Here is a 26,513-nt window from a genome sequence, read left to right as displayed (position 1 = left end):
TCGATCTGCTGGCAATGCCCCTACTTATACAGTCCAAAATGCCGTTAGCCTTCTTGGCAACAAGGGCACACTGTTGACTCATATCCAGCTTCTCGTCCACTGTAACCCCTAGATCCTTTTCTGCAGAACTGCTGCCTAGACATTCAGTCCCTAGTCTGTAACAGTGAATGGGATTCTTCTGTCCTAAGTGCAGGACTCTGCACTTGTCCTTGTTGAACCTCATCAGGTTTCTTTTGGCCCAATCCTCTAATTTATCTAGGTCCCTCTGTATCCTATCCCTACCTTCCAGCATATCTTCCACTCCTCCCAGTTTAGTGTCATCTGCAAACTTGCTGAGAGTGCAGTCCACGCCATCCTCCAGATCATTAATGAAGATATTGAACAAAACCAGCCCCAGGACCGACCCTTGGGGCACTCTGCTTGAAACTGGCTGCCAACTAGACACGGAGCCATTGATCACTACCCGTTCAGCCTGACAATCTAGCCAGCTTTCTATCCACCTTATAGTCCATTCATCCAGCCCATACTTCTTTAACTTGCTGGCAAGAATACTGTGGGAGACCATATCAAAAGCTTTGCTAAAGTCAAGAAATAACACATCCACTGCTTCCCCTCATCCACAGACACAGTAATCTCCTCATAGAAGGCAATTAGGTTAGTCAGGCATGACTTGCGCTTGGTAAATCCATGCTGACTGTTCCTGACCACTTTCCTCTCCTCCAAGTGCTTCAGAATTGATTCCTTGAGGACCTGCTCCATGATTTTTCCAGGGACTGAGGTGAGGCTGACTGGCCTGTAGTTCCCCAGATCTTCCTCCTTCCCTTTTTCAAAGATGGGCACTACATTAGCCTTTTTCCAGTCATCCGGAACCTCCCCTGATCGCCATGAGTTTTCAAAGATAATGGCCAATGGCTTTGCAATCACATCTGCCAACTCCTTTAGCACCCTCAGATACCACGCATCTGGCCCCATGGACTTGTGCTCATCCAGTTTTTCTAAATAGTCCCGAACCACTTCTTTCTCCACAAAGGGTTGGTCACCTCTTCCTCATAATGTGCTGCCCAGTGCAGTAGTCTGGGAGCTGACCTTTTTCGTGAAGACAGAGGCAAAAAAAGCATTGAGTACATTAGTTTTTTCCACAACCTCTGTCACTAGGTTGCCTCCCTTATTCAGTAAGGGGCCCACACTTTCCTTGACTTTCTTCTTGTTGCTAACATACCGGAAGAAACCCTTCTTGTTACTCTTAACATCTCTTGCTAACTGCAACTCCAAGTGTGATTTGGCCTTCCTGATTTCACTCCTGCATGCCTGAGCAATATTTTTATATACTCCTCCCTGGTCATTTGTCCAATCTTCCACTTCTTGTAAGCTTCTTTTTTGCATTTAAGATCAGCAAGGATTTCACTGTTAAGCCAAGCTGGTTACCTGCCGTAGTTACTATTCTTTCTACATATCAGGATGGTTTGTTCCTGAAACCCCAATAAGGATTCTTTAAAATACAGCCAGCTCTCCTGGACTCCTTTCCCCCTCATGTTATTCTCCCAGGGGATCCTGTCTATCAGTTCCCTGAGGGAGTCAAAGTCTGCTTTTCTCCATATTCTGCTGCTCTCTTTTCTTCCTTGTGTCAGGATCCTGAACTCGACCATTTCATGGTCACTGCCTCCCAGGTTCCCATCCACTTTTGCTTCCCCTACTAATTCTTCCCAGTTTGTGAACAGCAGATCAAGAAGAGCTCTGCCCCTAGCTGGTTCCTCCAGCACTTACCCCAGGAAATTGTCCCCCTACACTTTCCAAAAACTTCCTGGATTGTCTGCACCGCTGTATTGCTCTCCTGGCAGATATCAGGGTGATTAAAGTCTCCCATGAGAACCAGGGCCTGCGATCTAGTAACTTCTGCTAGTTGCCGGAAGAAAGCCTCGTCTCCCTCATCCCCCTGGTCTGGTGGTCTATAGCAGACTCTCACCACGACATCACCCTTGTTGCTCACATTTCTAAACTTAATCCAGAGACTCTCAGGTTTTTCATCCTGGAGCTCTGAGCAGTCATACTGCTCTCTTACATACAATGCAACTCCTCCACCTTTTCTGCCCTGCCTGTCCTTCCAGTACAGTTTATATGCATCCATGACAGTATTCCAATCATGTGAGTTATTCCACAAAGTGTCTGTTATTCCAATCACATCATAGTTCCTTGACTGTGCCAGGACTTCCAGTTCTCCCTGCTTGTTTCCCAGGCTTCTTGCATTTGTGTATAGGCACTTAAGATAACTCGCTGATTGTCCCACTTTAACTCAATTCCGCCAGACATCTCTTTAATAGCCCTTCACAAGGATACTGGCCTTGGTTAGGCTGGTGATCTCCTGTGACAGAGCCCAGCATAACCTTTGTCTACTATTTGTCCTGCCAGCCCTCATTCATCTGTATGTACACACTTGGAGCCTGATCCAAAGGCCCTGAATTCCATGAGAGCCTTTCTATGGCCAAACTGCCAAATTTCATACTAGTCCAGCACTACTTCATGGTTTTCATAAAGCTCCATTCCTCGATTCATATGAACACCTGAGAATCTCAGCTTCCATTTGAAAAAAGATTCTGGCTCTCATAGTTGTGGAGAGAAACTTGAAAACATGACCTGAGTGCAACAAAGTCTAAGAAACCAAAAGGCAAATAAAAAAGAACTTTAAACGTAATTATTTTTTCAGAAATGTCATTCTTTTAAAGCCAATTTCCTGATGTTTGGGGGGCCTGACTCATGTTTGGTGAACACTCAGGGCTAGCAATTGACTCCAGTCAGTATTAATGAAATCCTAAATTGTGGTCTCTTTGGTGCAGAGATTGTCTTTGAGTTCCTTGATTGCACAGAGCACCTAATACAGTTGGGCATTTTGGCATCCTTGGACATCCACACAATAGAAACAGGGTGACCAGACAGCAAGTGTGAAAAATCAGGATGGGGTGGGGGTAATAGGAGGCTATATAAGAAAAAGACCTAAAAATCGGGACTGTCCCTATAAAATGGGGACATCTGGTCACCCTAAATAGAAATAATAACTAACAATAAATACATAGGGTTTTTTTGTTTGTTTGTTTGTTTTTTAAAGAATGACCAAAGGGGAGCACAACTTTTCAAATACAGTCTTCCACGCCATTCCCAAATTAAATTCCTCAGTGTTTGACTTTTCATTCAGGGTTTTTGATTATTCCAGAGTTACATTTCTTTGGGGAAGGACAGGCACATATAGAGAAAGGAGCTAAGGCCTTTGTATTAAATGTTCTGCTCAATCATAACTTTGATTTACACTCTTGAAAAACAACTCATTTACATGTATAGGCCTAACTTACGTGCTTTTTGCACCAATGCTGTGGCATCTTACTTAACCTGGGCAGAACAATCATACCGGGAAGACATTTCTGAATTAGTCAGAATATTAACATTTGCTTTAATAGACTTAATTAGCATGACACAATTAAAGATGAACTGCAGAATAACAAATCAGTACTTCATTTTCAAGTGCTTAATGACAATCTCTCTCGTTAATGTATTAAATAGCACTTTGTGGGGGAGGGGATCTGTTTAAAAAAACATTGAGTTTGATAAGAAAGATACTTCACACCAGGTCCCTTACAAAATAATGAAAGAAACAGAAAATCTCCAATCCGCAGGAGGTGTTCCTTTAATGAAATGATAGGGCCAGACTCTGATATCAGAAACATTGCTGGATCGTGGTGTAACTCCTCTGATTTTAGGAGCAATTCTTCTGATTTATACTGGAGTCAGGGGGATCAGAATTAGACTCAGACATTAGTGGCCAGAATTGGAAAAGAGCTTTGCATGCAGCAGCTCTGACTCAGAACAATGGGAAGTGAGAGATTATTTTTAAAGCCTGCCCCCACAGTTGTGAGTGATAAGGATCCTAATGCTCTGATCCAAACACAACTGAGGTCAGTGGATTGACTTGAAATTTGCAAATACCTATGCACATGCATAACTTTATGCAACCGAGCAACCCCCACTGACTTCAATCTGATAACCCACATGCATAAGTAGCACAGGATTGCAGCCTAAGGAGCAAATCCTATTTTAGGCACCAGGCCCACTGCACAAATCATACCAAACTGACACAATTTCCTCCTTTGACCAGGTTGCTGGCCTAGTGGATCGGGAGAAGCAGTAGACATGATGATAAGGCTTTTGACACAGTTCCACATGATATTCTCATAAGCAAACTAGGGAAATGTGATCGATGTGAAATTACTATAAAGTGGGTGTACAAACGAGTTCAAAGACCATACTCAAAGAGTAGTTATCAATGGTTCACTGTCAAATTTGGGGGACATATCTAGTGGAGTCCCTCAGGGCCTATCCTGGATCTGGTACTATTCAATATTTTAATTAATGACTTGGATAACAGAGTGGAGCGTATGCTCATAAAATCTGCAGTTGGCACCAAGCTGGTAGGGATTGCTAGCACTTTGGAGGACAGGATAAGAATTCAAAACAAATTTGGCAGATTGGGGAATTGGTCTTTAATCAACAAGAAGAAATTCAGTGCAAAAATACTCCAGTTATGAAGGAAAAAATAAAAATGCACAACTACAAAATGGGGAAAAAAACTAGCTAGGTGATAGTACTGAAGAAAAGGATCTGGGGCTTCTAGTGGATCACAAATTGAATACAAGTCAAAAATTGATGCAGTCGTAAAAAAGATATCATCGTTCAGAGTGTATTAACTGGAGTGTCATATGTAAGACACAGGTGATAATTGTCCTGCTCTACTCAGCACCAGTCAGGCTCCATCTGGAGTACTGTTCCAATTCTGGTGGGCAAACTGAAGAGCGTATCCAGAGGAGAGCAACAAAAAATGATAAAAGGCTTAGAAAACATGACCTATGAGGAAAGGTTAAGAAAACTGGGTATGTGTAATCTTGAGACAAAGAGACTGAGGAGAGTCTTGATAATAGTCAGGGGCGGCTCCAGGCACCAGCATGCCAAGCGCGTGCCTGGAGTGGCAAGCTGCGGGGGGCGCTCTGCTGGTTGCCGCGAGGGTGGCAGGCAGGTTGCTTCGGCGACATGCCTGCGGAGGGTCCGCTGGTCCCGTGGCTTCGGAAGACCTCCCGCAAGGGTGCCGCCGAATCCATGGGACCGGGGACCTCCCGCAGGCAAGCCGCCAAAGGCAACCTGCCTGCCGTGCTTGGGGCAGCAAAATATCTAGAGCCGCCCCTGATAATAGAGTTCAAATATGTTAAAGGGTGTTTAAAAAAAACAAAAAACGATGACAAATTGTTCTCCATGTCCATTAAAGGTAGGACAAGTAGCAATGGGCTTCATCTGCAACAAGGGTCAATTTTAGGGGAAAACTTTCTAACTAGAAGGGTAGCTAAACTCTGGAATAGACTTCCAAGGTAGTTTGGAGGTTTTTAAAAGCAGATTAGACAAACACGTGTCAGAGTTGGCATAGATATACTTGATACAGCCTCAGCAGAGGGGAATGGACTAGATGACCTCTTGAAGTCCCTTCCAGCCCTACATTTCTATGTAAATGTTTTTGCTCAAAATACAGACAGCAACAAGAATTTATTTTTAAAGCAAATTCCCCACACAGTTATTTTTACAGGGATGTTGGGAGGGTCAATTGAGCCTGTCTAAATGCCTGTCCATATTCTTCCCCCTCCTTCTACTAGTTTTTGTTACTAACTTATTGTGGAAAAATACAGTTGCTGAAACATCTCATTACATGGGATGAGTCCATCAAACAATTTTCTTGTCAGTAAGTGCTTTGTAAATGCACTTAATGGGCAGCACTGTAATGCTAACAGGGGAAAAAAAAGAAAATTGTCTCTCCCCCTCCCCCCAAAAAATAACCTAGCACCAAACTAGTTATTTATGCACTTAAAAGTGTCTATATAATAGCAGCTATTGCAAAAATGCTATCTAGGGAGGGAGTATCTATTCCCTAAGAAAAGACCAAGAGAAAAGAAAGCTGTTGCTAATACTATTTTGTTTGTGGACTTCCCACTACTTATGTTGTCTCACCACAGTGTTACTGTCCTCACTGGCCAACAAGATCAACTCTCACCTTACAATCCAATTTCTCTGCTTCTATGATGCTGCCGGTAAAGAAGATTGGGATTTAGGTCATTATGTTTCTGGCCCAGGTAACAGAAGAGCAACATCAACAACCCAGTATTACCCCATATCTCAGAGTGCAGCAAGGTTAAAAATTATTTTCCCCAGGACATTTTTTTCAATCCTGTAAGATTCCCATTGGCTTCAATAGGCATTAACTGGACCAAGCCTTCAGAAAGCAGTGAACCTCATGCTAGCATTTTAAATTGCCCTTGACTGGTGGGGATAAGGTTTTTCGAGCATCTAGGGATTTGAAGGGGTGGCATGTTTAGCAGCATTGTCTGAGCTGGCTTTGATCAGTGACTAATGGTTGGAGACAGTAAGGGGTGTGGGGTTCCCTTTAGATTCATGGGGATTCTGATCTGAGCTAGAAATTATCTGAAAGTAGGCATTCCTGTGAGATTTCCTGCACATCCATTCCTGATCCCACCTGGAATTTCTGCTGCAAGAATACATTGTCTCATGGTGCCTCAGCAACTCTGCTTCTAGACCCAACTAGACACTGGATAAGACTAATAGTAACAGCCAGCTCTTTTGATCAGTAGGTCTCAAAGCACTTCAAAGATCAGTATCATTATCCCCACTTTACAGTCATGGAAACAGAGGTACAGCAAGGTTAAATGACTTGCCCTCAATCACGGAGCAGGCCAGGGGCAGATCTAAAAATAGAATACAGTTCTCCTGAGTCCTAGTCCAGTATTCTATATGTAACCCACACACCTCCCAGGTGTAGTGCTCTGTCCCATCTAGTGGCACCGAGACCACTTAGAGTGAGATTAGAGTGAGTCTCTGCTACAGCCTGATTGAATAGCCATGACTTTTAGTTCATGCAGGAGAGGCTCATGAATTTAGCTCCAGAGGTTCCAGGTTTGATTCGGCCCGCTGACAACCGGGATCTGGTCTTTGTTACATATGCACTAGGCCACCCTGCCACACAGATACATAAATAAATAAAGCATAGCTTTAAGAATGGACAAAGATTCAAGTTCTCAGAAAACATCATCTGAATCCTTAGTGGTCACCCAAATAAAGTTGGCCAAAATCACGTCACCCAAGTATTCAGGACCAAACTGTGCCCTCCTAATTCTGGAAAACATTTAAGAACCTAATTAACTTTAAGTCCCACTGAAGTCAATGGCACTTAAGCACTTTCCCAAAGAGGGATGCTTTCCTGAAAATCAGTGTTGTGATGGAAGATTCTGGATTATTGGCCTGACCATGTCAAACACTGAGACTCTAACCAAACCATAGATGGACCTTTTGTTATTATCACGGTTACCATTATTAATGACCTATTGTGGTAACATCCAGGAGCCCATGTCATGAATAAAGGCCCCATTGTGCTAGGTGTTATACAAACAGTGGCCACGTCTACACTACCCACCAGATCGGCAGGTAGTAATTGATCTATCAGGGATTGATTTATCGTGTCTCATCTAGACACGATAAATCAATCCCCAGATCAATGCCCATACTCCACCGTGGCAGGAAGAGTAAGTGGAGTCGACGAGGGAGCCGCAGCGGTCGACTTGCCGCCGTGAGGACAGCCAGGTAAGTCCAACTAAGATACTTCGACCTCAGCTATGCAAATAGCATAGCTGAAGTTGCCTATCTTAGATCGATCCTCCCCCCTTAGTGTAGACCAGCCCCCTGCCTCCAAAGAGTTTACAATGTAAGCACCATCTTTGTTGTTCTTCCTCCTCAGCCTGTTACAGAGAATTATCATATTCCATCGTTTTTCTCTATGTGGTCACTGAATGTGTGTGCAGGGGAAGGTTTTGTTTAAAACCTTAACATAAATATGTCTCATTCTATTATCTGCAGGTGAAAGAAAGACAGAAAGACAGAAGGAGATAATCTCTTCCCCAATGAGATTTTCAATCCTATTTTGAAACGTTTAAGCATCTAAAGATTTCTGTGGCTCGCAGCAGCTCGTTTCCTTTTCATCTTGACGAGGACTAAAAAGTCCATTATTTGCATGGCTTAGCACCAGGGTCTCGGCCCAGAACAAACACTGTCAGAGGCAGGACTGCACTTTATTGGCCTATTTATTATCGTCATAAGCCAACTTCTCTCTTTCTCTCACACACCCCGTCATTGTTCTTTCTTCTTTGGGGAGAGACTGCCCTGCTACATAACCCTTTTCCTAGATCCCGGGGAGATGTGGGAAATGTGCTGGCTACACTGTAATATCAAAGCACTATAATCAGTTCTGGGGTTTCACTTCATCGCCTTTGAGTTCAGTGAGATCCGTATAAAAATGTCCTTGCATGCTAAACCACTATGCCAACTCAAATTACCTGAATCTAAACCCATGCCTGTTCTGAATTATCTTTTCTCTCCAGTAACAGTACTATGTGGCCGAATTGCCTGGACATTAAAGTGATAGAGCTTTAGATTTAACAAGTTACATTTAAATTAAACAGGCCTTGCACTCTACCTTCTTTTGCCTTTTCAAGGACCATCATGCAGCTATGGATCTTACCATCATTTAAGGTTTGTTGGAGTTGGAAAAATCCACAGATCAAAGCACAAATATTTTAAACAATTGAGACAGGTCCTGGATCCCCGAAGTGAGTCTTTGAGCCCTTCTAATATTCATAGTTGATTTATTTAATTATTTAAGAAAGGCAGTTGCTAATAAATCCACACACAGGTCTGGCAGAAGTAAAAAGAGCCATTTCCTTCCAGCTTTGTCTTTTCCTGCACCAATTTCATTTATTTATGTTAATTGGCATGTGACTAGGATAGCAAGGCTGGTCTTGTGGTTAAAACACTGGTCTGGGATTATGGTGATTTGGTTTCAATTTTCAGCTCTGCCAGAGACTTCCTGTTCAACCTTTGACAAATTACTTGATCTCGCCATGCCTCAGTTTCCTTCTGTGAAATAGACACAATAATGTTCCCTTTCTCCCATCTTTTGTCTGTGCAGCATATTTAAATGGTAAGCTCTTTGAGGCAGGGACAGTTTTTATTAAAGCCATGTCTACACTGCAGACTTCTACCAGGGGTGTAAAAAGGTGTGATCCCCGACCAACACAGCTCTGCCAGCAGCAGCTTCTAGTGTGGACACAACTAAAGCAGCAAAGCTCTGCTTTTACCAGTATAGCTTGTTTTGCTCCGGGAGGTGGTTTTATCATATGGTGCAAAGTGCAGTTTTGCCAGCATAGCTGCATCTGTCCAAGAAGCAATTTGCCTGTGTAGTATATGAGTATTCCTATCCCTGTAAAGTGCTCTTGCTGTAGACATGGCCTATGCCTGACTACCTAATACAACGGGATGCAGATCAAAGCTGGGGACTGTAGGTGCTACTGCAAAATACTACAGAATAATAACCCCACCATTGACATACATCAGTGCTGCATTGCCGGCTACCTTGTTTAAGAAACCTTGGTGATAAACATTTCCTATTACAGTGCAAAAAGTAGTTCCCCAATCTCAGATCTGTAGTTCCCTGAAGTACTGTATACTCTGCCCTTTAACAATGTCTTCAGAACAGAGCAGCCATGTTGACACAAATTAAATAGACTTTATGCTAAGTGACCTGTGTCAATTCGACTGTAAATTACACAATAGCAGGGGCCATTCGGATGACTCCATCTCAAATCAAATCCCCTAATCAACCTATTTTCCATATTCTCTTAGCTTGTTCCGCTGTTACGTTGTCTTGTCATCACGCTGTTGTATGCAATCCAAAAACCTCTTCAAGCTGTTTTCAGGTACTGTATTCTTATGTTAAACATGAACACAGATATAAGTGAGAGCTCCAGAAAAGCCTCATGATCCATCAAGGCTTACCTTTATTAACCCTCAGAAATGCTGTACAGATCAGCCTAAGTGCCTTCTAGTTTAAATAATGTAGTTTTTGGCAGTATATTTAGGATCTCTCCATTTCCATAAAATTTGTGTCAGCTCCCTCTCAAACATTGTTTTACCTCTATTGCTGCCTTTGCCTATGAGCTTTGTTTAAAGAACTCTTTGTATGAGGCAATTTTGTCTGAATTGTTTATAATTTAATCCTTTTTTCCCTTGAGTACTTATCCCTTCATGTTTATGAATAAGTAACTGTCACAAAGAAATTACTGGCATCAGTCAGCATCTTCCATTTTCACCCTTCCATCTTCCAGCTCCCCTACTCTTTCAGATCTTTCCTTAATAGTCTCCTTCTTCAAATCATTTTCATTCTATAGTTCTGCTACTTACCATGAAATAAATCAGTGGAGTAGAAGTACATAAACAAATATCCACCCATTTTGACCAGGGCCACTTTTTTTCAAAACGTGAGTGCCTAAACCTAGGCACGTTAATGCACATTTCGGGCTTGTCAGACAGGAAGTAACTGTTCCAATCTACACAGCATTGGTGAAGCCTTGACTGGAGTATTATCTCCAGTTTTGGGCACCACAACTTTAGGAAAGATGCAGATAAATTGAAGGGACCAGAGGAGAGCAACAAAAATGAGAAAAGACTTTGAAAATCTGACCTATCAGAAAAGGCTTAAAAAATAGCCATTTTTTAGTCTTGAGACAAGAAGATGACTGAGGGGATACTTGATAACAGTCTTCAGATATGTTAAGTGCTGTTATAAAGAGGACGGTGACCAATTGCTGCCCGTGTCCACTGAAGGTTGGACAAGATATAATGGTGTTAATCTGCAGCAAGGGAGATTGAGGTTAGATATTGTGGTGGGGAAAGCTAATTATAAAGATAGTTGACTACTGGAATAGGTTACTAAGGGACATCCAGTCACTGGAGGTTTTTAAAAAACAGGTTAGACAAATATCATAGGGATCTGAGATTCTTCTTCAGGTCCTTGTAAACTCAAAAGCTTGTCTCTCTCACCAACAGAAGTTGGACCAATAAAAGATATTACCTCACCCACTTTGTGTCTCTAATACCTTGGGACCAACCCAGCTACAGCAACACTGCATACAACATAATTCCATGTACCTCAGTCAGGGCCGGCTCTAACATTTTTGCCGCCCAGAGCGAAAACAAAGAGCGCCGCCCCCCCAGAGTGCCACACCGCCCAAGTCCCTGCCCCCCCAGCACGGCGCCGCGCCTCCTAAGCCCCGCCTCCCCCCAGCGCCGTCCAGCTAAACCAAAAAAAACCAAAAACAAACCCCGAGTGCCGCCCCGTCCCAAGGTGCTGCCTCAAGCACGTGCTTGGTAGGCTGGTGCCTGGAGCCGGCCCTGACCTCAGTGGAGCTACAGTACATAGATTTACACCATTGAGTCTCAGCCCGATAATCAATAATGTAAGGTCATGATGCTGCACAATGGAATTCTTGTTAACTGACTTGAATGGTGCAGGATTGGATCCTAATGAAAAGGAGTTGAAGCTGGAAACCTCAAACCTGGCATTTTTAAAAATCTCATGTTCAGACTAAAACTTAAATATTAAGGCAAGTTTGTAAAAAGAAACAGTTCAGTAGTTTTAATGTTATAGTTTCAATTTGCCAGTTTTACACACAGACATTAGAAGAGTTCTATATCTTTTTTGTATTGCATTTTCAGGACTCATTTACTAAGGGATCCTGAGAATAATAGGCCAAATTCACCACTGATGCAAGCCCAGTGCTTCAATGGGAATTGTGTTGTGTTAGCGCCTCATAGAAGTTTCTCAGCACATTGCAGATTTTGGCTTTAAAATTTCAGGAAAACAGCAGCAAATGAGAACTGACAATATATTACTTTGTTCTGACAATCACAACAGTAACTTACACCAGCTATTGAATATCTGCTTCCTGATAATCCCAAGAAAAGTGAATATACAGCATGCAGTTTGTGGATTTCAGCACGTAACAACTGACAACACCAATAAGCTCCCTGGAGGAAGAGCTGCCTGGAAGAACTATATATTATTTTGTTTTATTTTGACACTCCTGCTCTCAGGATGATAGATCTGAACGTATATTAGAACTCATGTGCATGTGCAAAGATGTTTGTCTGTCAAATACCAGAAGAAAGATAAAGCATCAAAGCAATTATGTTTCTGATTACACAAAGGCTATAAAATATGATTCTTTATACAAATACACCCCTGTGATGCAATGAATGAATGGGGAATCATATGGGTCAGACAATGGAGGGGGATTTTCATTTGCAATTTTTATACCGTATATATGTTTTGTGATTGGACTCCTTGTTTTCACTTTGCAAATAATAAATAAGAAGTCAATGCAGCAATACATTATGTCAGAAAGACTGGGATGTCATATTCTTTTTATTAAAATATCTTACTGAAACAACCCTTTCTCTTACCACTACACAAGATGTAAGACAATGTAGATTCAGGGTCTAGGATTGTTCCTTCAGTAGCTAAAAGGAGTGGCCAGATGGGCCGGATTCTGCTCTCACTCATCCCAGTGAGAATTAGGAGTGGTAACTCTGAGGAAATCAGCAGAGTCACTGCCTAAACTTGTGTAAGAGCAGAATTATCTTCCTAATCCTCTCCACGCTCATGTTCAGTCAGACCTCTCCTTAGCATCCCTGAATCATTATAATTCAATCAGTGTTCAATTTTAAGGTCAGAGAGCAGATAACCCCCAAACATTTCACCATATCTGACTATGTGATCTTATTCAACATTGGGCATTCAACTGATGTCCCCATACACAATCTAATTAGCCCCCATTAAAGGGCTTTTAAAACATGTTATTAGTTCAAAGCAAACTTCAGGAGTTTAAAGAGGATGCGTAGAGTTTCATTATGAGAGTTGGTTCAACTGAACACCTGCAGGACACACTAAGCATAAATAACAATACTGAGTACTTATATTGGACTTTAAATCTTCAAAGCACTGTACGAACATTTATTAGAGAAACAACCATTAATTTTTTTTTAAAGTGATCTCTCGTCAAAAATATAAATCTCATTTGAATGTAAAGCCAACGGACTTACCACTTTGAAGTTTGCTTCTCACAAGCTAAGCAGGCCTATGCTTATTCAGTACATGGCTGGGCAACTGGCAGGTGCTTCAGGGAAGTGGGATTGGTGATTCAGGGAGTGATGCTCTTCCCTCTGATTCAGCACAGAGTCTCTGGGCTTCTGTGCCCTTTTGCATAACATGCAAGGTGAAGGGTCTTACCAGTCCCGGACACGAAAGACCCATAGCTCGACTTTTGTTTTAATGTGTTCCACTGTGTAGGGAGCTATGTCATGAAACAACTAACAAGACTGAAGTCTGCTTTTTGTGGGGAGAGCTTTGCAGGTTTTCATTTAGACTTCTCTCTGTCATCCTCTTTTTAGAGCTAGAAACTCACTCAGTGGTCCTTTTCTGTCGTATGAGCATAGGCCTAATCCTGCTGGAATAACAAAGAGTCCCTCTCATAACCTCAAGCACAGCACTGTGACCTTCTCTTATGTCTCTTTTCCCACTGTACGCATCCTCTCCACATATTTGCAAGGTGGCACGGTGTCTCCACATAGCCAAATCTTCCTGGTTACGGAGGCCGTGAGCTCTGTGTCAAGGTAAAAAGTCAGTTTCATCTTCCGGCAACACAGCTTCTGGAAAACAAAGGCCAAGCATGAAGCTGGAGATGTTATTCTCATTGGCAGATAATGTCATTAAAATAATTCCCGCTTGTTTGCAAGGGGACGGCCATGCCAAACATGAGAGGTGGTGAAGCCAGAGACTTAAAATCTACCTGTCAGCCAAGCAAGGCCGGCTTTATGACCCGCGGGGCCCGATTAGAATACTCGGTGGCGAGGCGTCCACTCTGGGTTTTCTGAGGCACCGAAGGAGCCCCCACCGCCAAAATGCCACCGAAGACCCCTGGAGCGGGGCCCCCTTAGGCGCGGGCATGGGGCCCTCTTTGGCGCGGGGCCTGATTCCAGGGCATTGGGTGAATTGGCTTAAAGTCGGCCCTGCAGCCAAGTGTCTAATTTTGTAGCTCGGTGGTAAAAAGAAGAGAGTCTTTTATAAGAAAATGCCATGCCATGGCTCTTTTCAGCTACCTCTCACAGTTGGAGATTGCAGTATTATTTCTCCTCCTAGCATATGCTACTTAAAGGAAGAAAAAGTTCTTACTTCCATAACATATTAACACAGAGTGTTAATATCATTTCTTCCTCTCAACTCATGTTCAGTTTGTTGACACTCACAAAATACATCAAGGGACATAATAATTGCTAGCTAATAGCTCCTAGGAATGTGCTAACTCCCTCACAAATTAGTTTATCAGGTTCCCTCCCTGAAGAGTAATATGTGTGTCATGTCCCCTTTTAATGGCCACACACTAGATAACAACCAACTACTAGTGCCAGCTGGTGGAGTTCCTCCTTAAACTCAAGACGTAAAGGTCTGTGCTTTGGTGCAGAAGGTTCAAGATTCAAACTTGCAGATGACATAATTGAAAGTGAGGGGTCAGTATATTTGCAAATTAGTTGCACACACAACGCAACAACACACTGAGGAGTAGGAAAGACTGTGGACACACTAATAAAATTACACATGCATAACATGGATGGATCCACACACAATCTTCTATATTAATACTCTGCCAGTTTGACATGGTATTTTTCCAGTGCACACTTCCCCATTGCGGTGTATCTCAGCCCACTACACAGGGCCATTCTCATAGGGTGAAATTCATCCCTGTACAGAGGTCCAGCACAAGCGCCTATGTTCCATTTAGGTCCTATTTTGAGAGCTTAAATGGTGCATAGAGCTTGTGCCAACACTCCACAAAGGGTGTTTGTCTATGTTTTTCCCTTGCCTCTCTTTACAAAAACTAATAAATGACTTTAAAAGTGGCTAATTGCATTGTGCATTTAAACAATACCCCCTAAATCGCTCGCTCTGCCGCCAAATAATGAAAGAAATAATCAGGCATTGTCAGCCCATGTCTACAGTTAGAGGCGGGCATATTACATAGTGTCTGGAGCCAAGGGAGTGCAGTGAAATTGATGGCCTTGTGTTGGTAGGAACTGAACATAAATTCAAAGCGGGGAAGAGGGGAGAAGAAGGCAGATAGGAGAGGAGAGTCTTCTGCCCAGCTATGGTTAGTTTTTTAACTTCAGTTTGCTTAATAAGTTAAGTCACATTGCCTCCCTCCACAAAATGAATAAATCTCCAGTCAGAATGCAGCTTCCTTCTGATGCTCCCAATGCAACTGGCTCAAAGTTCCCTTTTGCTTTTCCCCCTCACCAACACGGGACCTGATTCAAAGCCCACTGAATCAATGGAAAGACTCCCATCAACTTCACATGGCCATTTAGTTGCATCACAGTAGTGCCAATTGAGATCAAGGGCCCATGGTGCTAGGTGCTGTACAAACACAGAATAAGAGCGAGTTCCTGCTCCAAAGAGCTTACAGCCTGTCTAAACGATAGAAGCAAAGAGTGGGAGAAATGGACATTAGTATCCCCATTTTACAGAGGGGGAGATGGAGTCATGGAGAGATTAAGTGATTTGCTATCAGACAAGGAATTTGTGGCAAAGCTGGGAATTGAACACTGGTGTCCTAGTCAGAACTGTGTGAATAACCAAATTTTCAGTTCACTGACCATTCTGAAAAATCTGGTGGGAAAAAATTGGGTCAAACCACAAGTAAATAGATAAAGGCAAAAAATAAAAATAAAAATTGGCAAATCAAAAAGAAAAACACTTTTTGTTTGACCCAGAATAAAAAGCTCAGAATTTAAATGAAAATTTCAAAGAGTTCTGAATTTGCTTATTTGGAGTTCTTTTTAAATAAAATTAAGGGAAATTTTGAAACAAAATGTTTTGAAGTGAAAAATCAAAATATTTTGTTTCAAAAAAGTCAAAACAAAATGCTTCATTTTTCAGAATTTGTTTGTTTTCCCAAAACTAACAATATGACAGGAATTGCAAAACAGTTTTGTGTTGCCAGAAGAAAGTTTCAGTCAGAAAATGTCACCTGGCATTTGTCCTAGTCTAGGGCATCCTCCTTCTCAAGCCCTTAAATTGGCCAAAGTATGTCTAGTTCTACATAGGAGCACCAGAGGGGAAGGATAGAGACTAGACACCCGTTCATTCATATACGCCTGGCACCCAATATTCGAGGCTACCTTGATTTGTCTGCAAGTGCCTGGGAACACATTACCTGGGAGCACTGTTACCTGGCCTGGCCTATCATTTTGATAGTAAAAAAAAAAAAAAGTTTAAAAAATATCCAAATTATACCTTATATTCCGAAACAAAATTGTTTCTACCTGAAAAATGGATTTTTTTTTATTCGGAGAAAAGGTCAAAATGAGATGTTTTGACAATTTCAAAATTTCTTCAATTTTTATTTCAAAACAAGAAATTTTCCCTTTCCCACGACATTTTAATTCCAATGAATCAGCATTTTCCAATGAAAAATGTTCCATAAAAAATGTTCTCTATTGTGCCTCTTTTGGTGTCTACCAATAAACAACCAAAAAGCCCTGCATTCTCAAGCAAAGTCCTTGGTGCTGCCTTTAATTACAGCCTGATTATTCTGCAGTGCAACCTTAAAAGGCTAGTTTGGCAAACACTACAATTCCTTTCACTCATTCTAGTCTGATTTCTTGAAATTCTGTGATTTCTTCTCCACAAGAAAATAAATGCCACTCACTGCCCAGTCTTCATAAGTCATTCATTACCCCGATGACCCATTGAGGTACCACACATCCTTCACATTCCCATACAACGTTAAGCATCAGTAGTTACACATACTTCTCCCTTGTTTCCATCTCAGCAACATCCTTTTCAAGCACCAATGGAGTCACTCTCTATGCCTGGTGCAGTATTGACCCCACCCTTGGATTTGAATGGGGCACAATTGACCAGTTGCAAGATGCAGCTGACCATGGTCCCTGAGCAGCTACAGAAAGCAGCCTCTTCACCAGAGAGCAACGAGGCCTCTGCCTCATCTAGCTCCATCTCCTTCCATGCATCAAACTCTTTGATACTGGTACTTTATACCTCTCCAATGCTGCCCAGGCCTGAGCAGGAAATTCCCACCTCTTGAACTGAAATTTAAACTTTGAGAAATGCTGCAGTTCACTGTAGGCCAGATGAGGCCTTAGCAGAGCTTCACAGTAGCAAGTATACATTGTCTATACTAGTTCTAGAAATATCAGAGATGGGCCTGAATCAATCTCCCTTCTTCCCCACCTCGCCAATTCAAGGCCCGAAGAGCTTCCAGTTAGAAACTGAACCTGAATGTTTCAGATGGCTTGACCTCTGCCGGGGCCCAAACCACAGCCCCTGATCCAAAGCCCTCTGAACTTCAGAGCAGTTCACATATGGAGATAAACTTTGCAGCTCAGGCCCAGCTCTGATAACTGGAATCCACCATTTTCAAAAGCACCCATTAACCCTGTGTACCACTATCTCAGGATGCTGATTTTAGTGCCAGCACCACCAGTTGAAGTTAGTAAGAGCTTCAGGTGCTCAGCCCCTCAGGGAAAAAAAAATCAGACTCCAGGTGCCTCAATTTAGTACCCAAATTAGTGGATATTTTAATTGTTTAGTGACCAGATGGCCCAAGCCAAGCTAATGGGAAGGCTCCTTCTGAATTCAGTGGGAGATGGTCAGGTCCCGGTCTGTGGTTCTGATCTGTGATGCTCCTGGTTTCCTCTTGCTGGATGTGATAGTGACACGGCGTTGTTTGCTGATAAAGGACACAAAGAGCCACATTTTCCATTACGATGGGCACTTCCCAGTGATTGGCATTGACAGAAAGGGTTTGTGTGACAGCCAGCTGACCAGCCTGGGATGACTGGCATCCTTGGCTGATCTCCTATGGACCACAACTTCCCATTGCATTCTGGTCTCCTGTCATCAACATCTTTTAATCAGCAGCACATCATAGGGCTGGTCTACACTAAGGGGGAAAATCGATATAAGATACGCAACTTCAGCTACGTGAATAACGTAGCTGAAGTCGAAGTATCTTATATCGATCACTTACCCGTCCTCACGGCGCGGGATCGATGTCCGGGGCTCTCCATGTCGACTCCGCCACCGCCGTTCGCGGTGGTGGAGTTCTGGAATCAATAGGAGCGCGTCCGGGGATCGATATATCGCGTCTAGATGAGACGTGATATATCGATCCCTGAAAAATCGATCGCTACCCGCCGATACGGCGGGTAGTGAAGACGTAGCCATAGGCTGGCCCAGTATCAATGAGTTACAGCAGCTGGTTGGCTTGACCCTCTTCCCTACTTTCAGTTTCATCATCCCTGGGGTGATGCTTAGGCTTGAAAAATAGTCAGATTTACTAAAGCTCTTTTGAGGCCAGATAAACCTGGAATATACCCCAGCAGAGATGCAGTGAAATCCTTGCTCTTTTCTCAGCAATAAGCCCAGTCTCCAATTTCACTGTGCTGGGCTAAATAGGTATTGTTGTCTCTTCTTACTAGTATGGTGGGCTGGCCTCTTCTCTTAGGGATTCCTCTGTCTATGCTGACCCATGGCTTTCCTTGGACAGCATGTGTCAATTGCCACTTCCTCCTGCGCACATTTCAACTTGCACTGTGAGCATATAGCGCCATGCTATGCAAATACAGTACTGTATGTTGGCAGAAGTGGAGAAGCCAAAATACAGTGGAGAAGGCAAAGGCTGAATGGTCTCAGAGACCAAAGTACCTTTCCATCCCTCGAGGTGGACCTTCCAAGCCACCGATGACGTCCACTGATGGGGTTCTTTTCGTCAATGCTTTCTTGAAGATGTATCCAAGCAGCAACTAATTAAGAATTGCTGTCAATCCATCTGCACAGCATGCCACATGAGAACAGCTTTATTCAGGGTATTCTGGCATGAAGTCCAAAGCACAGTTCAAATATTTAGATCTGTGGGCTAGCATTCCTTTCATCTTCACAAGCGCCTCTTTCCCTCTGACAGCAGTGCTAGCAAAATAAACACTAATGTTCTGACTTGATCTATCAGCTAAGAGTTTTCTAACCAGTTATTGTAGGTTGCAAACCTTTCCCCCAAAACCACTAGATTGAGGTTTAATCAGGGCAAATTGAGCAGTGGTTAATTTATGAGATGCATGTCTGGCTTTCTCTCACCCTCTCTGAATTCATCAGCACAGACAGTTTAGCCATTATTCTGGATCTTTGGTCATCTACAGCGACTGGAGTAGTGGATAAATAATTTGCTCAACACATGTTTTCTGAAGGCTCCCAAAGCTAAAGATCTGCAAGTTAGTTTTCCCTATTCATATACGTGTGTGTGTGTGTGTGTGTGTGTGTGTGTGTGTGTGTGTGTGTGTGTGTGTGTTTGTTTGTTTGTTTGTTTGTTTAAAACCAGAGAGCATAAAGTTCCTGTGGGGGAAAAATATGTGATTATGGCAAAAAAAAAAAAAAAAAAAGGATAGTATCAATGCATAGGGAAGCTGAATTAAAGGTTGCATGGGCAAACATGCTTCTGGCATTTCCTAACTATTCAGTATTTGACTTTGCAACCTTAAAAAATCTTTTTTTTATGTAGAGCTGTGGGTTGTGTGTGTGTGTTGTGGTTTTTTTTGGAGGAGAGGAGGGGGCAAACATAGTAATATGTTGCTGAGATGAGCTGGGACATCTTACTAATGTTAGCCCTAGTCCTCCAGTGATCAGTGGTGGCTTATATTAGCACATGTCCAGCTGGGGCATGGAAGACACTTCTACATATACAATAATCCTCATGTAAAAAAAGAAATCCCATTTCAAAATAGTAGGGACACAAGCAAATATCAAAGCACAGATTCAAGAGTCCTAGCACACTCTAGGGAGACAGCTCAATCTGAAGTGTCCTTTAGGTAGAGCCCAATATCTTTGATAGTTCACCATATTTGATCAAATAAACCTATTGATCCTTAGCATGAAAGTTCAGTACAGGCTATCAGTGCTGCAAGAGTAGTACAATAAAACCCTCAGTCTTTTTGATCTCTGCAAAAGCATTTCATCTTGACATTTGTTAAATATATCAGATTGCTTAAAATGAGAATAGGGGTTTAAAAGCTTTCTGGAAAAGGAAAGCACACATTAAAAATTCAACTTTTACATCTGGTAACGTTCACTTTGGGTACTTTTCATTAACTGTATTGCACAGCCAGATATTATTATCCAATTCCATTTTGAGCAAGATGGTGAAACCTAAATGGATTTCTAAAAATATATGCATAGCTTCATTCTTACAAGTGTTTGGTAAGAGGGTTTATCAGCTTCTGCACCTTCTCAATCCATCAGTGCTCAGGAACACCTTATGACCCCGGTCGTCTCACAATGGGAATCTGTATGGGAACAAGGGTCTATGCTAAAAATTCTAGTGCAGCATTAGGGCCCAAATGGCAATGTACTGGACAAATAGGAAGGAAGGAAAAGAAAAATTTCAATAATATGATGTACTGCATGAGTCAGGGCCAAACTCTGATCTCAGCAACACCCCTGTAGATCCAGAGTAAATGCACTGAATTCATCATCGTTACCCTGGATATGTTCAAGTGTAAATGAGATCAGAAGCCGGACCCATACATCTACACACAGTCTCCATTAATCCATACACACACACAGACACACATATACACATTTGTAAATGAAGTTAATTGTGATTTCTGAAGACCTTAGGCATCATACAATGGTAAAAAATAAAATCCTCAAGAGGAAACAGCAGCCAAGTGTTTGACCCAGTCCCTCATTCTGAAAGATCCTAACTCAAAAAATGGAACCATCATCAACTCTCAGTCCATTCTTTTCTCAAGAACCCAGAGGAAAAATGGCAGGTTCTGCAGAGTGCCTGGAAACGTAACTAATCCTGAATCTGGTGGACAAAGGCAGGGAGCAAGCTGAAGAGCCCAGCCCCTTGCACAAAATACGGACTTCCAACTGCCGCCTCCATATAAATGTATGTTAATTGCGTTGGAAGGGACTCCATCTCAAGCACCGTCACCGATCTCCATGGAACACAGCCTATGGCAACATCATGTAGAATGTGGGAAACATTTTCAGATACAACTTTTTTTTGCTGAAAAATGCAGAGCTGAGTTGACTGCAACATTTTGCGAATTCATGTCAAATTTGCCAAAATGGTTTCAATCAACCCCTCTCTCTCCAAATTAAAAAAATAATTGTTTTGACATTTTCCAAATGACTTTTCATTTCATTTTGTACTTTAATTTGTAAAAAAACCTCAAAAATTAAACAAGATTTATTTTAGGGGTTGAAGAAAACATTTCATTCAACCCATTTTTTATTTTTTTTTATTTATTTTTTTACATTTTTGGTTCTCTCTTAAATTCATAAAAATGTTGTTTTGGGTAGACCCAAAATTAATTATCCCTCCCCCACACATCCAAATTGTTCAGTTTGATGGCCAAACTGGTTATTCACACAACTCTGGTAATGATTCCCAACTCCCATTCCCCATGGGTGATCAGCAAGGATTGAACTGTGGGACCATCAGTACTAAAAAGCAAAGTTTCTAACTGCATACTCTGAAGGAGTAACTTCATTATGAAGCAGCTGTAGTAGACTCTTATCCTTTTCATGGGGCCAAGGTACTAAAGGAGAGCAAAGATCCATTCTCTCCTAGTGATTTACAAATCAGAGAGAGAAAAAGTGTACGTGCAGGGAACACAAACAGCTCAGCCAGGACACGTGGTCGTAACTATGGACTAAGAGCCATTGGACAAATTATATGCATTGTGTACCTTTCACATCCTCCCCTGCACTCTATCCACTAACCTGTCCTTGGTGAGACGACTCCTAACATCCTCAGCCTTTGCTATCAAAGAGCGGTCTTTTTGCTTAAAAAGAACCAACTACAAAAGCATTTTTCTTCTTCCTCTTCCCTTCAAATATGGATCATGTGTAACCATGGATGATGATGATGATGATGATGATGATGATGATAATAGTACACAGGCCTGAGGTTCAGTACTGGCAATATTTAGTCCTATAACACTGGCAGATTATGGTCCAATATCTCATGAAACCTAAAGGGTAGAAACACAGGGCCAACCTCTCAGCTGGAGCAAACCAATGTAGTCAGTGGAGCTATGCTAATTTACACCAACAGAGGGTCAGGCCTGTAAATCTACATATTTTGAGAGAACTGGGATTTCAGAAACCTCTTTTGGTTTAATATCAGACCCACTCAAACACTGAGGGACCATTGCTGTTGCCTTGGTTTGGAATCTGTAAAAAGAAGGAGAGGAAAAAATAGGATTAAAACTATGCAATGAGTGGAACAGAGACCTGAAGATACTATGAAAAAAGGCAAGGAAGAGGGAACTGACAAATAAATACAGTGAGATCTGATCTCTCTCTAATTTGCTTTAGCAATCTCTCCTGAACCAAGATACTCCAGTGCAGGATGTGGGTTAGCCCTGATGGCTGCCTGATCTTCTGTCCTGAGCAGCTCCATCTCCAACCCCAGACCTGGTGTGACCTCGTTGGGCTGCTCTAACTTAAGGACCATTGCCCTCTGGCGTAAGGGCCTGTTCACCCACTGGGAAATGCTGGAGTGCAGCGATGGTCCAGCCACTTCTCCTACACCCTCCCTACACAGAAGTCATGCTGGATGGGGGACTGGCATAGGAGCTGGAGGAGTTTTCAGAGAGCCAATACCTGAGCTGTAAACAGCACAAAGGAGACAGATTGTGGAAGAGAAGCTGGCCCATTGACGTCAAATCATGGTTATTTCTGATTCGCACTGATGTCAGCAAGAATAGAATTGAGTCCATTAGCTCTACCATATATTGTGTACCCACTTGTGGCAGTCTTGCTCTGGAGGAAGGGGCTGGTTCTATCCCTAATTTGTAGCACAGTTTCCTTCTTAGCTAAAAGCCCAGCGTATTACTGGTAGATTATCAAGTCACCTTTGGAAACAATTGGGTTTAAAATTACTTGTGGGGGGGGGGAGGGAGTTCTCTATGATGTCAATTTGGTTTTCAACCCCCCAAGAAAAAAGCTGCAACTGAATGCACACAACCTTGGACTCCAGGAGGCTCCCTGAACCATTAGGAAAAATATCTGAAGCTCAGGAAGGAAAAGTTAGTGAGTAACTTCAAGTGAAAGTGTATTTTTTTTCTTCTGGTCAGCATACTAGAAACCCTGCTGAAGGACAAACAGAGAGATCAGGCTGAATGACTGAAAACAGCAGCACTCAGGGGAGAGAAGGCCAAGAAACAAGAGAGAAGAAAGATTTTTTTTCTTTCCTTTAAACTAAATTTATAACTCTGTGTTGGAAAGAACAATCAAGAAGTTGCTTTCAAGACGAGAGAGCAGGGAATTGGGAGCACAGGGGGGGAAGAGAAAGAGGCCAGAAGAATGTTTTAGGAAATGGCCAGTGAATTTGGTTCTTAAGAAAGTTTCGCAGCAATGCAGAAATGTTCCCCTGTTCAGGGGGCTAGGGCAAAGCCTATGTATCACTTAAGCCCCACAGAGTTTAAGGAGAGTTTAAGTGGTGTACGAGGCCCACGCTGTTCCCCTGTATCTTGGTAGAATTGGGTACAGCCAGGCACAGGGCACGCGGAAGATTTTCTCTTAGGTGCAACACACTCTAGGATCATGGGTTCTGCACTGGGACCCCCCTTTTCCAGGCTGAGTCCATTTGTGGATCCATTTCTCATCTAGCCAAGATCTAGCCAGAACTCTGCTCCCATTTAACAACATGGGAAGGGCAAGAGGATACTTCGATGTGATGCCTAGGTTGAGAATCTTTGCTCTCGGGCATCTCCTAATCCTGCAGTGAAAGGGCCAGAGGCAGGAGTGGGAGGACAAATGTTCCAGCCAGGCTGCTGCTGCAAAGATTGTGTGGGGAAGAATTGGCAGGAGGTGAATAAGACGGTTCAGCAAAAAACAAATAAACCCGGCTGCCCCATGTCCCTGGAGCAGCTGGATCTGCCCATGCCCCGATTGTCCTGGGAGGGGGAGGAAAGGCAGCAAGTTATGATCTCCCCTCATCTCACCAGAAGACAGCTATTGATAAAGAGGGCATCCAGAGTTCTTCCCTGGGGCTACCCAGCAGGAGCATTGCAAGCGGCCAGAAAAGTGGCAGTCTCAGAGGTAGCCAGGCAAACATGCAATCTGTGTGGCCAAAGTTTCCAAGTGCTCTTCAAAGGTAGCCTTAAGGAGAATGCATTCTTACAGTTTAGCCTGGAGGTAACAAGGTCTGCAGAGTGACACAGAAATTTCACAGGGAGCCCAAGTGAAGCAAACAAAACTAAAATAAACCCTCACAGTGGCTTCAAGTTAATTTTATTTATTTATGTGTTACAGTGTTTTAAGAACAAAACTCTCTACAGCCCCATCACACAGCTTAAATCCTCCTACTCCCATATTGCAGCACAAGACTCCATGCACCACTTTAATCTTTCTTAATCCTCTACCATGGTGCTTAAAGAGGGAATAGGACCCTCTGCACTGGAGTGAATTAAACCCAGACAGGGTGCAAGCACAACTGGAGGGGGAAAAAAAATCCATACGAGTAAATAAAAAGCCTTGAAAACATTCTGCAAAATTCATGAGGCTCTATTATTAATTATTTATATTACAGTAGTGCATAGACACCCCCACTGAGATCAGGACCTCACTGTTCTAGGCACGATAAAAAACACACAGTAAAAAACCCTCCCAGTTCCAAAGAGCTTATAATCTAAATAGTACCCTATTCCTTGGACCACACTGCGTCAGTTGGCAGCTTTGTGAGGGGATAAGCTGATTGGAAGCAACTAATTGTGTCATTTTTAACTGGTGTTCTTCAGGGATAATCCTTTTCCATTGTTGCTTGGTTGGCTCTGGAAAAGCTTAGTTGGAGATGATACTATAAATCTCCTCTGGGCAACATTCCTAATCTGTTTATTATTTTCATGCAAGAGTATAGCCCCGATATGATGCATGACACCACAAAAATGCTTAATTATGTTATTTCCCTTGGCGGGGAGGGAAGGAGGAAGAATCATAGCCATTGTGAAAGCTACAGCATTGTCAATGGAGAACACACCTTTGATAGAAGTTGAAGGAATGCGTTAACAAGGGGAAATAGGCCCTATTTAATGGGGCAGTTTTGGTATCAGAGATGTCTTTTTGGAAGATTATTTTAGAAATATGACCTAGACGTGATTTTAGTCCTCCTTGACAAATATATGAGGCAATTTCCTTGCCTGAGAATATGTCCATTGTGCAGTGGTATAATGCAGCCATCCATTATCTGAAGTTAGCTGTTGGGAGGTGGGCTGAAAAAAAGTGCAGAGCCTCTGCTCTTAATATTTGCTTGTTGTTCTGTCCCTTAGTTTCACCTCATTACTGGCTCCTATATCTATTTCAACAACAATGCCGCTACCACTGTCCCCAGTTTGCACAGAGTGCTGCTAGCCAGAGTTCAGGGAAGGCAATAAAGGGAAATGGCAGAACATATAAAGTTTGATTCTTCTCTCTTGTCGGTATAAATCAGGAGTAACTCTGTTAAAGCCAATGAGATTCACAGGTATGAAGGGGAGTGAATCAGGCCCATAAACATTCAAAGAGCCACAGAACCTGAGCGGTCTCCACAGTACAGGATGGCGTCAAAGGGAAGATTCATAAAGTGTTGTGTTGGGGTTTTTTAACTGAATGATCCTGCAGTGCTGGGAAAGTCACGTTCAGCTCCATTATAGATTAAGTGGCAATTTCCACTGTGCATTCCAACGCTTGCCATTCCCATCATGGTTTTTATTTGCAGATCTGAATGGCCTTTACCAACATTAATGAACTCAGACACACACGACCCCCCTGAGTGGTAAAGTAATAGTGGTATTGCCGTTTTGCAGATGGAGAATGGAGGCAAAGAGAGATTAAATGACTTTACTGTAGATCATGCAACAAGTGTGTAGCAGGGCCGTTTCTTGAACCACTGCAACCAAGAGGTTAACTTAAATCCCTCCATTCCATTGTACTGTTTTTTATATCTCTGTTAGATTAAAAAACCCTCATATATCTGTACTTATGCTGATAATGTATTTATCCTCACAACACCCCTGTGAAGCAGGGCAGTGCTATTATCTTTATTCTACATAGGGGAACTGAGGCTTAGTGACTGGCCCAAGGTCCCACAACAAGTCTGTGGCAGAGGAGAGACTTTAACCCTGGTCTTCCAACTGCTAGACCAGTGTCCCAGTACTGGTATAAAGCTGAAATAATGAAGACTCAGGCTCTTTAGACTACCAACAAGGGACAAAAATTCCCTTCTTAAATATGCACTATGGATCTGCATATGCAAGTACATATACTGCACTTGTTCCCTGTGCAAACTTTCTACCAATATCCATGGAGAATACACAACAAGAGTTCTAGCCTGCCAGGTATTGCTCTATGAACTCACATGTGACTGGAAAGAATGTAACTAGAGTTGGCTGCAAATGGTCCCCACCCCCAATCAGGAAAATGTTGATTTTTCTTGAAGATAGAGGTGGTAGTGCATACGAGGCCC

At 42.5% G+C, this 26,513-nt stretch overlaps 1 long non-coding RNA gene across 4 annotated transcripts in view; it reads right to left on the bottom strand.

Annotated features, from left to right (window-relative positions):
* The window catches only part of LOC120396769, a 432,090-nt gene that overhangs the window by 267,730 nt on the left and 137,847 nt on the right, over window positions 1-26,513 (bottom strand). For all 4 annotated transcript variants that reach the window (XR_005593354.1, XR_005593357.1, XR_005593356.1 and 1 more), the window contains exon 3: window positions 13,030-13,635. This is a non-coding gene — a long non-coding RNA (uncharacterized LOC120396769). The remainder of the gene's footprint in view (window positions 1-13,029; window positions 13,636-26,513) is intronic.

The sequence above is a fragment of the Mauremys reevesii genome, linkage group 2 (assembly GCF_016161935.1).
Source record: "Mauremys reevesii isolate NIE-2019 linkage group 2, ASM1616193v1, whole genome shotgun sequence".
NCBI classification, from domain to species: domain Eukaryota; kingdom Metazoa; phylum Chordata; order Testudines; family Geoemydidae; genus Mauremys; species Mauremys reevesii.
Note: the sequence above shows the minus strand (reverse complement) of the source record. Positions and strands in the feature narration are given on the sequence as shown.